This window comes from Wyeomyia smithii, chromosome 2 (genome assembly GCF_029784165.1).
Source record: "Wyeomyia smithii strain HCP4-BCI-WySm-NY-G18 chromosome 2, ASM2978416v1, whole genome shotgun sequence".
Lineage (NCBI taxonomy): Eukaryota > Metazoa > Arthropoda > Insecta > Diptera > Culicidae > Wyeomyia > Wyeomyia smithii.
Genome location: NC_073695.1, coordinates 259,003,048 through 259,015,234, shown reverse-complemented (window position 1 = coordinate 259,015,234; position 12,187 = coordinate 259,003,048). Strand labels below are relative to the sequence as shown.

The 12,187-nt window shown below is 38.5% G+C and overlaps 1 protein-coding gene across 4 annotated transcripts in view; it reads right to left on the bottom strand.

Annotated features, from left to right (window-relative positions):
* Window positions 1–12,187, bottom strand: part of LOC129722942 (tyrosine kinase receptor Cad96Ca) — a 66,389-nt gene that overhangs the window by 52,745 nt on the left and 1,457 nt on the right. The window lies entirely within an intron of this gene.

Below are 12,187 nucleotides of genomic sequence, written 5' to 3'. Positions count from 1 at the left end.
ACACTAATAGTGAAATGCAAAAGAGGGAGCTTTTCCGTACAATTTCGACATGCAATGTGCCAAGCGGAGATAAAACCAACTGACTTCCGATAGAATCAGGAAAGTTCAGGGCCCCAAATCGACCAAAAAAACTTGGTTCTGGCTTTGTGTTATCAAATTTCTTTTTTTCACACAACGACGCACCACTCTATTACACATGTTATAGTTGAATATCTCTCCACTATGACTACTTTAATTTATCCAAATTTCAAAACCATCGGGTAAAAATTTTCCAAATTCCAGGTAACTTCCGTTAAATTAATAAAACTCAAGTTCGCTTTCATGAATATTTATTATACAATGATTATTTCTTTTATATACAAAACATGAGCCACTACAAACACAACAGATATGATAACCACACCTCACGCCAACGACCTCCTCAGATTTAGCTCAAAGATTGCAGAATTGTTCATGAAATAATCCCAACTTTGTTGCCGATAGGACCACTCCTTGCTCCCTGAGTACCTTCTCTTTTTTTAAAAGCGTGCCGTTTTTCGGTAAATATTATTTTCTTTTAATTATGGCTACAAGAGCAAACTACCCAAAAATAAGCTGATATATTATTTCTGAAGAAACTTATTCAAGAAACCCATAATATCAATTTTAAGCGGTAGTGTTGCCAGATTTGTTTTTCGTTCTGGCATCAATAAATTGGAGAACTATCAATGCATTCAAATTGTAATTTGATTATTCGAACTGTTGCACTATTGGAAATTGTCAAGTCTTGTTGAAACGCAGATTTCGACCTTCGATTGCTCGCTTGATGTTTGCTTTCCCTACCACGGTCGACAAAATTATACACAAAGTAAATCGGGAATGAACTCTTTGGACTGTATAAGAGCCTGCTTCTGCTTAAACCAATCATTTTATCAGTTGATGGCCACAAGGACGGTCCTAAGTTTACGATCTCACGGCCGGCGGTTGATGTGGGTAGTATGGGTAGTAGTCCCCACTCGGAAAATATCCCTGTGGGTACTTAACCACACGGAATTATCGGACAAACCCCAAAAATATTGTAATGTTTTTTGTGGTTTTACCTTTACACGCACTGACGAACAGTATAAACCCTAGTAACCCATGAGTCAGCAGAAAAAATTGGTTCGAACTCTTAACGTGATGGCGAAAACAGTGAAGCTACTTCGTTAAGAAATTTGCGCGTTTAAGGAACGGTACCCCGTCGCGTCTTATACGGACATCGTACGGCACTTTGTGGACGCCAGAAACACCCGTTCCGGCATCTACAACATAGGACTATTGGACAGCAATCACAGCATCGAAAGGAAGCCCGGTTCCGGACTACTGACGACTCTGAGCGACAAGTAGCTCTGCAGGATGCTGAAGAGGAAGACCGAGAGACAAGTGGTTACATCGTTGTATACGTCTGGCCGGGAGGTCGATGCAACCGGTCAAACAGTAAAAAAGTACCTGGCGGACATGGACATGCAGAGGCAGTCCCGCCCACTTTTCTCGAAGCTGCAGGCTATGACGCAACGGCAGCGGCTGAATAAGATGGTCAAGTCGATTTTTCCAGCGAATCGCAACGTGGCGGTGGTGATGGACGTCGAGACCTATCTCAACCTGGATGGCAACGACTGGCAGGGCACTTCGTATTTTGTATTCTCCTACGAAGGAAGTGAAAGCAGAGATGAAGTTCATTTCACACACTACGTTCCCCATAAAGGTGCTGCTGTGGCTCGCAATCAGCGAGAAGAGAATGTCAAAGCCTCTCTTTTTTCGCTCCGGACTGCCTGCCGGAAGTTTCATCGTTCAGCAAGAAATATCATAAGCGCGAGGCACCGTATTCTGATCGGATCTGTCGTTGGCTCACTTTTCGGAGCGATCGTTGAAGAAGGTGACTTTTCTTATACGTTCCTCTGACATACTATTATTAATGTATAGGTCGCTCCTCCCTGGCTACCCTTACTAACACGCAGAGAATCCTGAGTAAGAATCCCCAGGATACCTTTAACTCGGTGACGGAATCGTGAAAGGAATCGCAAACACGATCCGGAGGATTCCCACTCACTATTCTTATTCAAGAATCCTAGAGCCATATTCAGGGCATTCCTGTGGATTCTTTTTTCAGGAATCCTTTTCAAGGACGCTCACAAATCCAATGTGAGGAATCCTAGAGAATCTATGCGAATCGTAGGTGTTCGTCCGGGTACACTTTTGTCACCCAAGAACCCTTCCTATTCCTTACTACTCACTCGGGAAAATAATGTGATGCCGGCCCTGTATGATCTTCTCAATAATGATAAATTATTCAACACAAAACATTAATGTAATGTTCCTGAAAACGTTCAGAATGGCAGAATGGTTTAAAATGGATTTACGGTCAAATAATATCATTCCGGCTCCGTTAATACTTACATAAGCTGGTGTTTAGACATCTTCGATTATTTTCCAGGAACATTATTTCCAGAGAGTTGTATTATTAGTGTTAATAATGAAAGTAATAAAAAATTATCCTTATGTTGTTTCACGTTAACCTTGCGGTTGTGGCTTTGTATACAACCCTTCTGTTATTTTTTGCTATTTTAGGCAAATGAGTATATTCAATTTCAAATTTGTTGGATTCATCGTGTTCTTGAGTAAATTTTACACGAGAAAGGATTATCATAGTGGATTTATCATCTTATCAGTTATCAACTATATTTTCAAGAAATGAAATAAAATTTTCTCTAACTTTAGGCAATCTTCTTTTTGAAGTTTTTTTATATTTACCGAATTTTTTTTATCTGTGGACATTTCAAAGATTGCTTTTTAAAAAAAATTAGTCAAGGAATTAAAAGAATCAATTTTGAGCAGTATTGTTGCCAGATATGTAATTATTGAATTTTGAAAATTAAATTGCGTTTTTCGAGAATGAGTGTTTTTGATTATTATTATTTTTGCTATTATAATTATTATTTATTATCAATTCATCTGACGGGTTATCGTTCTAATCAATAAAAAACAAATTTAATTAAACTTAACAGATGTTAAAAAAGTCTAGTTGATAGCAATTTCTGATGGTCAATATTCGAGGTACATCCAAAATCAAACAGTTGGCTAGTTTTGTTGCAGGTACGGATCATTCTAGAGATTGGTTCAAAATAACCAAAAACAGAGTGATGGAATGGCGTTGAATTCGACCAGGAGCATTCCAAGAAAACTTGCTTAAAAAACAAGTTTTTTTTGAATGTCGATTTCTTCAAGAAAACACTAGCAGTAACCATTGGCTGCTGAATTTTTCGTCTACGTTCCTGAGAAGCAAGTCTCAACAGATTACAACGGTTTACATATGGAGGAAGATTCAGCCTGTCTGTCCTAGGAAGTCTACGGCGTGCAAAACTAACAAAATGCTTTTGCAGCCTCTCAATCCCATCAATTCAAATTGTTTGGTATGGCGCTCACACTACAGCTGATAGCTCTAAAATCGATCTTACTAAGGACAACTTTAACTATTTCAAGGAATGGACATTAGTGAAATATTTAGACACCTTGGATAAGAAATTCTTACTAACGACTTGCACGGTCAATAATTTGGCTCGATGCGACCCAAAAGTCAATTTGTCATCAAGTAATTTCCCAAGATCCTTGATTTAATTGCACACGAGCTAGAGGTGTACACCTGATTGTTTAAGTAGCTTTTATGTGATTTATGGGATTACTAAATCGATGAAATGAAATTGGGGCTTATTTATGGACACAGATAGTCATTTGTTTTTTCCGCCTAAAATCTTCAAAATTATTCAACAGTGCAGCTTTTGGCAGTCGGAAAATTTGTTAACGACCATAAAAATTATCAGATCATCAGCATAGAACAGCATACATCCTCTTCCAAGACGGGCTACGATAACATTTATAAACAAATCGAAAATAAGCGGTCCAAGATTACTTCTTTGCGGAACGCCGGAAGTGTTTGCAAATCGTCGGGATGTGTAGGTTTCAAAATTGAATTTTAGCCTTCTATCACTTAGGTACGATTGCAACCATTTAACCCGGCCTTCGAAGACACCCATTCTAGTGAGTTTGTGGAGTATTACTCGATGGTAAATTTTAACAAATGCAGCTTTGCTAGTCTGTATATACAGCATCCACCTGCTTTCCATTATCAATATGAGCAAGAGCGACACAGTCCGATGTAAAACAAAGCAAGTTAGTTGACACAAAACGACAAGATAAAAACCGTGTTGATCAGTAGAGATGATGCTTCTTGTGAGAAACAGCAGGTGATCACTGAGAATCATCTCAAATAATTTCGAGCCCCAAGTAACAATTCTATAGCTACTTGGTTTTCTAACGGTTTTATCACAGGAATGAATATTACCAACGATTTTATGGCGGTTAAACCCGTTGCCAAAAATAGCAAGGCGTAATGAACTCTGATAGCTGTCAATAAAACTCTAATGAAACTTACAATAAAACCGGCAAGAGTCAATGCGATTTTGCTGTATTATTGGTTTTATTATTACTATCTACTGCCCCATAAAACCACTCCAGCTTGCTGTTATATAACATAGAAACCAGTTTTATTGCGGTCATTCAAAATCTAAAAAACTACTAGTTGGCGATGAAAAATATTTCATAAAATTGTAATAAGTGCCCAGTTTAACCTGTCAAACTTGTAAACAAATATATGCAGGCAATGATATACATACATGTGTAACAAAAGCGGCTTAGTTGGTTTAGTGTGATGCAGAATTCTGTCGCAGTCTCCGTAAGATGTGTGTAAAATGCTTTAGAGCATCTCGCAGCCCATTTGTGAACTTTGGTGACGTAGAACTCCAAAAATCTAATAAAGTAACACGGCAAACTTAGTATTAGTACTTAGTACTGTTCGGTAGTTTTTTTTTTCAAATTTTATCGCCAGTTTTGTCTTGTTTCGGTTGAAAATAATTTCCTATGTCGTTAAATTATGCATCCTTAAAAATAAGGTAGGGGCAAGACACTATTGATATATTTCGAAATATATTCAATATTCAATTAAACTAAGTTTGTAACGTTGTATTTTTCTTGCACCTCTCTATTTATAGCAAAGCTCGTTGATTTCTCATTATCGACGGTGTGATGTCAGATTTTTTATAAAAATAAAGTTGTGTTAGGCCCCAGGGATTTACCATATTTTTCTCTGATAATACAGGCATCCAACCTTTGCCGCACCTTACAACATATATATCATTGAACTAGGCTTATTGCGGCTACAATCTATACCAACTAATTACCAAACGCGCCGTATTGATATTTTTGAAACTTTTTATGATCTTGAAACGAAAATCGAATCGTCGTCTGACTAACAAATAAATTGAACATCCAAAGTTGATTTTGATCCCGTACTATTTGATGGCGATGTAAGCCCGTACTATTTTGATGGCGCATATATTTTAAGCGCCTATGTTCTCAAAATGCACGACAAAATTACATGCGCATATGCTTGGGAGCTACAAAACCTTCCAAAAACCCCTCTTTATTCCTTATCTTTCTACAATATCACCATCAAATAAAATCGCTTGCACGATGATAACCAACACAGGTGGAACATTTCTCCCGCGACGAGAGATTTCCTTATTAAAAAAAGTGGCGTGATGTTCTGGTGTGTGTGCAGGAACGGCACAACAAATCAACTTATTACGGTTGCTGTCGAGCAATGAAAAGTTGATTTGGACTTATTGTGGCAAGTAGCAGAGCGCAATAATACAACCAAACTTATTGCGCTCTTAAAGAGGTAATGCCAGCTGCTCATAGTATGCGGTACTCTTTCCATGTGGTTTTAAAGCAGTTTTATTGCCATTCTTATAATTGCTTCAATAAGTTTGGCAAGGGTGGACCACCTGGCTGTAAAGCAAACTTATAGCGGTTATCAGAAGGTTTTGATAGTATTTCTAGTTTCAACAGCAGTTTTGCGAAATTGGTCATGAAAACCGCTAAAAGAATGCAATACGACTTAAATTGTTGCTTGGGCATGCACTTAGTGATGTTATATTCGAACATCTTGTTTAGTTCCCTTTTTATGTATCGGAGGGATACGCGAGTTTTTCCAAAGAGCTGGGAATTTACCCTATTGTTAAGACCAATCAAATATTTTTGCTAGTGGAATGGTAAGATCACTGGCGCATTTTTTGAAAACGATAGCAGAGATATCATGGAGCATTAGAGGTTTTCAACCGATTCCTCGGTTATCTCAGTATGCAGCGTCAGTAGTAGCAGCGCTTGTATTATAAACAGTAGAAAAATGATCAGCAAACAAATCTCATATATCACATCACATTATGGGTCCATAGTGGATTTATCATCTACAAAAACCTTTGCTGGGATTCCATTGTTATTCCTTCGTTTCGTTCCTGCCAAACAATTTTTGGGTTTCGCCAAACAATTTTTGGGTTTCGCCGCAGATTGATTAGCGTGTTAATAACGTACTGTTTATACAATCGTAAGGCATCTTGAAACAATTGTACAGTACATACAAAGGGAAGAGTAGGCGCGAGTGTATGCATATGATCTCAGGAGCGAATGCAAGCAAGGAAGACAGCGAGAAAGAACGAGAAATAACTTGAATGGAGAATACTCCAGTGTGTGCTATCGGTAGCAACGAGAACCTCACTTGAGGTGTTGCATGTTGTTTATGAGTGAGACTAACAACGCTGAATGCCTTTAATAATCCTTTTTAGCCCACAATAATCCTTTTTTTACCACAAAAGATCAAAATAATGGTCCAAATCTTACAAAAAATCCCTTTTAGAATTATAACAAGCGGTGGGTGTGGGGCATTTATTTTGACGACAAAAACAGCTACTTCAACAACGGTACACTGAAAACAAGATTGAGAATATTTCCCTAAGGGTTGCTGATTATAATATACTGCTGGAAGTTCATCGTTGCCATGAAATCTAGTAAAGCACTGCTGATACCATAACAACAGCTAATGTTTCAGTAATTGTCCACGCTTGATTGAAATCACCACAAAAAAGGATGTTATCAATCTGGATGCATTCTAACGGTTTGCGAATAGACTCTAGAAGTTCTGGACAAAGGCAGAATTATTGCAAACATCGGGCGAAATGTATCCTTTAACCAGGAACAAATCCAACTTCCCCAAAGCGATTCGAACTATAATAATCGGTCCACGGTCCTTACAAAAAAAAAAAAAGAATTTATATGGGCATTTGTGCACGAGGGGGTAATAATCGTTAAAAATCTATCCACGTGGTATGTGGATGGCCCCTGGTTTTATTGTTGTAAAAGCTTGATAATAAGTTATTTTATTCAGTCTTGATGCATTATCATGTAGAAGTAATAAAAATAGCCAAGATATAGACTGACCCACAATTGTGCACCGCAAAATGTAACAATTATGGGTCACTTTACTTATTGCACCGAGTAGAATTATGGTTTTAGTGACTTTTCGACTTTAAATCATTTCAATTAGATAAATGAGGTTACAAGTCAGTTACAAAAAATACCACTGCTAATGAAAATTGTTCAGTTTCGTGAGAATAGACGTATTTGTGTAAAAGTGACCCATAATTGTAGCTGACCCATAACTGTGGAAGCACTGTATATGAATTTCGACATCCATAAAAAACTTCTATTCTATTCTAAGTTAATTCTGTGGAAAGTCCAATTGCACAATCCCAGAGGGCAATACCAAGGGCACCAATGGTGCCTATGGTAAACAGAACTCAGGGGCAAACAATATGGAAACCATGTCTTCCCGAAGAGGTAACTCACGCCCCTCGCCAGACTCTGGAAAACCTGCAAACGCTGTCCGTCAATCAAAAAGCCATGCAGACCCGGCTATGAATACGATGAGAACGGACACACTCACTTTTGGAAACCATTCCAATCATATGGAGCACCTCGCGCCTCTAAATAATGGAAACCAAAACAACAATGCCGAATAATATTAAATTTATTCAGGTGAACCTTCACCATGCAAAAGGAGCAAGTAGCGTCCTATGCAGAAGGTTCACCCTTGAAAACCTGGACGTAGGTTTAATCCAAGAACCTTGGTCCAATAAGAATAAAATACTAGGAATTTTTACACCAAAATGTAAGGTTCTTTATGATAGTACACAAACTACTCCTAGAGCAGCAATTCTTATAAGGGAAAATCTAACATTTGCACCCCTTACAGAATTCATCAGTAGAGACATTGTGGCAATACAATTGGAGGTTCCAACGACCCGAAGAACTACGGAGATCATTGTTGCTTCTGCCTACTTTCCGGGAGACAACGTTGAGATTCCTCCCAAAGAAGTCGCCGCACTTGTCCAAAACTGCACACTTAAGAACAAACAGCTCATCATAGGATGTGACGCGAACGCCCATCACACTGTCTGGGGCAGCAGCAACATCAATGTTAGAGGTGAATGTTTACTTCAATACTTAATTGCACACAACATTAACATCTGTAATCAAGGTAATGATCCAACTTTTGTTACAAGAATTAAACAAGAAGTTCTTGATCTAACACTTTGCAGCTCGAAATTATCCGGTATGATTGGGAATTGGCACGTGTCAGATGAACAATCATTATCGGATCATAAGCAGATTATGTTTGACTATGTTTCAAGGGAACTCGTTACTGAAACATTCAGGGACCCTAGAAAAACTAATTGGGATAGCTATAATTCCACACTTCAAAACAAGAATTTTCTCTCAGTGGACATCTCTTCCATCGAGCAGCTTGAATCTGTTTTCTCAACTTTTCTAGCCAATATAACGGAAGCCTTCGAAGAATGTTGTCCGCTGAAACGAAAAACTTCTAGCAGGGACGTATCTTGGTGGAACAATAAACTTGAAAAGCTTAGAAAATCATCTAGAAGGCTTTTTAACAAAGCTAAAACTACCGGTAATTGGACAGAGTATAAAAGGTGTCTAACCGAATACAATCGAGAGATTCGTCAATCGAAGAGAAGGGACTGGAAGCTTACATGTGAGCAAGTTGAAAGCTTGCCTGCTGTAGCCAGACTCCACAAGGCCCTCTCTAAAGATCACACCAATGGACTAGGCAGTTTGAAAAATAAAAATGGTCAATTCACAACAGATTCTCAGGAAACACTTAGTGTCATGATGGATACACACTTCCCTGGCTCGACTCATTCGACTTCTGATAACGCACAGGACTTCTATATAGCTCAGTCTAGCTCAATTCATGACAAGACTAGAGTTCAAGAAATAGCCAGTGTTATTTTCACGAGGTCAAGAGTTGAGTGGGCAGTGGATTCTTTCAAGCCTTTTAAATCGCCTGGACCGGATGGGATTTATCCAGTGATTTTTCAAAAGAGTAAGGATATTACAGTCCCTTTTCTGGTAGAGATGTTTAGGGCTAGCATGATACTAAGCTACATTCCGAGTAAATGGCGAGAAGTCCGCGTCATATTTATTCCTAAGGCTGGAAAACGTGACAGGACGAGTCCCAAAGCATACAGACCAATCAGTCTAGCGTCTGTCATTTTGAAAATGATGGAAAAAATCATCAATCTACATATCAAATTATCATATTTGAACAGTAGACCATTGAACAAATTCCAGTTTGCCTACCAAGCTGGTAAATCAACTGAAACAGCACTTCACACGTTGGTTTCAAAACTAGAAAAGTCTTTTGATGCCAAGGAAATCTCACTGGCAGCTTTTCTTGATATTGAGGGAGCATTTGACAACGCCTCTCACGAATCTATAAAGAAAGCTATGATGAATCGGGGTTTTGACAGATGCATCTCGAACTGGATACTTGCTATGTTAGACAATCGGTTAATCACAGCCAATTTAGAAAGATCAACTTAAGCGACAAAACCAACAAGAGGCTGCCCGCAAGGAGGGGTTTTATCTCCTTTATTGTGGTCTCTGGTAGTCGATGATCTTCTTAACAACTTAACAAACCTAGGTTATGAAGTCATTGGATTTGCTGATGATATTACTATCTTAGTTAGGGGGAAATGTGGGCCTACTATTACTAATAGAATGCAAACTGCCCTAAACTACACACTCAAATGGTGTAAGCAGGAAGGACTGAATGCTAATCCTTCTAAAACAGTCATTATCCCATTCATAAGAAAGAGAAAGTATAATATTGCAACTCTAAAGTTGGGAGAAATACAGTTGGAGCTATCCAAGCAAACCAAGTACCTAGGTGTCATGCTTGACCATGAGCTTAACTGGAACGACCATCTGAAGTACGCAATCTCAAAAGCCAACAATGCTCTTTGGGCTTGCAGCAATACATTTGGTAAGAAGTGGGGACTCAAACCAAGGATGATTCATTGGATTTACTTGGCTATAGTGAGACCCAGAATAACTTATGCCTCATTAGTGTGGTGGCCTAAAACTACACAAACTACACAAACTACACAAACATCAGCTCAGAAAAAGCTGGATAAGCTACAACGTCTGGCATGCCTATCAATAACTGGAGCATTAGCCAGCGCACCATCCAAAGCCTTAGAAGCTCTTTTGTATCTTCTACCTTTGCATCAATATGTGCAACTTGAAGCGGAAAAAGGGGCTCTCAGGCTCAAACGCGTTAAACTTCTTCAGGAAGGGGATCTAGAAGGACACTTACGAATCCTTAAAGATTTTCAACTGAACAACTTAGTAATAATGCATGAAGACTGGATGGAATCCAAGACTAACTTCAATATTCCCTTCAAAGTGATTGAATCCTCTCGCAGCGAATGGGAAGAAGGAGGTCCTAATACTCGCCCAGGATCACTCTTGTTTTTCACAGATGGCTCTAAAATGGGTGAATCTACTGGTGCTGGGGTTACTGGACCAGAAAGTAATATATCAATTCCAATGGGACAGTGGCCCACAGTCTTCCAAGCTGAAATAAATGCTATCCTAACATGCACAATATTTGTTTAGCTAGAAAATATAGATATGCCAAAATCTGTATTTTCTCTGATAGTCAAGCAGCTCTTAATGCACTTAAAGCCTACACATGCCAGTCGAAGTTAGTTTGGGATTGTATTTTATCCCTACGACAACTGACTGTAACAAACGATGTAAATCTATACTGGGTGCCTGGTCACTGTGGTATAGAAGGAAATGAAAAAGCCGATCTCTTAGCAAGAATTGGTTCTTCAACTGCATTCTTCGGACCGGAGCCATTCTGTGGGGTTTCTTCATCCTGCCTGAAATCAGAGCTCAGAGGCAGGGAAACAATGATGATTGGTGCCAACTGGAGGGCTACTTCCAATGCTAGACAATCTAAACTATTCATTACACCTTGTAATAGAATCACCCGCAACCTCCTCAGTACAGCGTATTTTGGAAAAAGTGTCCTTACGCCTAACGAGTTATGGAATGCTGAACTAACAAAGGTAATGAACTTTATCAAAGAGGGCATTGAGATCAATCGAAGAAATAGTTATCGGTTTCCGTTATACTCTACTAAATTTTTTGGAAATAAATATTGAAATTCAGTCCGCAAATATATATTTCGACTGTGACGTACAGTCTTCTTCAGTGCTTATGTGGACTGGTGGACCAGTCCACATAAGCACTGAAGAAGACTGTACGTCACAGTCGAAATATATATTTGCGGACTGAATTTCAATATTTATTTCCAAAAAATTTAGTAGAGTATAACGGAAACCGATAACTATTTCTTTGATTGATCTCAATCACTCTGCTAAGACGCTCGTTATAGATTTTCTAGAAAGAGGGCATTCCTTCTTAGGGGGAAATGCAAAGTCCTAGGGCCACCGTCACTGATACCCATAGTGATGGAACGAACTGACAGTGCATGTATATTAACGCGGAGTATACCACAATATATCTAACTAATGGTAGCAGTGGTCATAAGCTCCTACAAGGAAAAAAAAAAGTTAATTCTGTTGGAAAATTAATAGCTATGATGTTTGAAAATCTCTGTCTAGAAAAAAGTTCATCGATAAATTTTTCTTTATGATGTTCAAGTTAGAACTTAAAAACTCTGAACTAATCAAAAATTGTTTTTATGTATATCCAAGCTACTGGCATCACTTGCGGTCGAAATTTGTATATCTACCGATTTTCTGGGCTCATTTCCTTCAAATTAGATCTTTCAAAATGCCAATAATCATAACAGTTCAGGAAAAATTAGCAAAATTAGAATATAAATTATAAGTGAATCAAAAGAGGTTTTTATGAGAACTGTAACTTGCGCTATGCTAAGTGG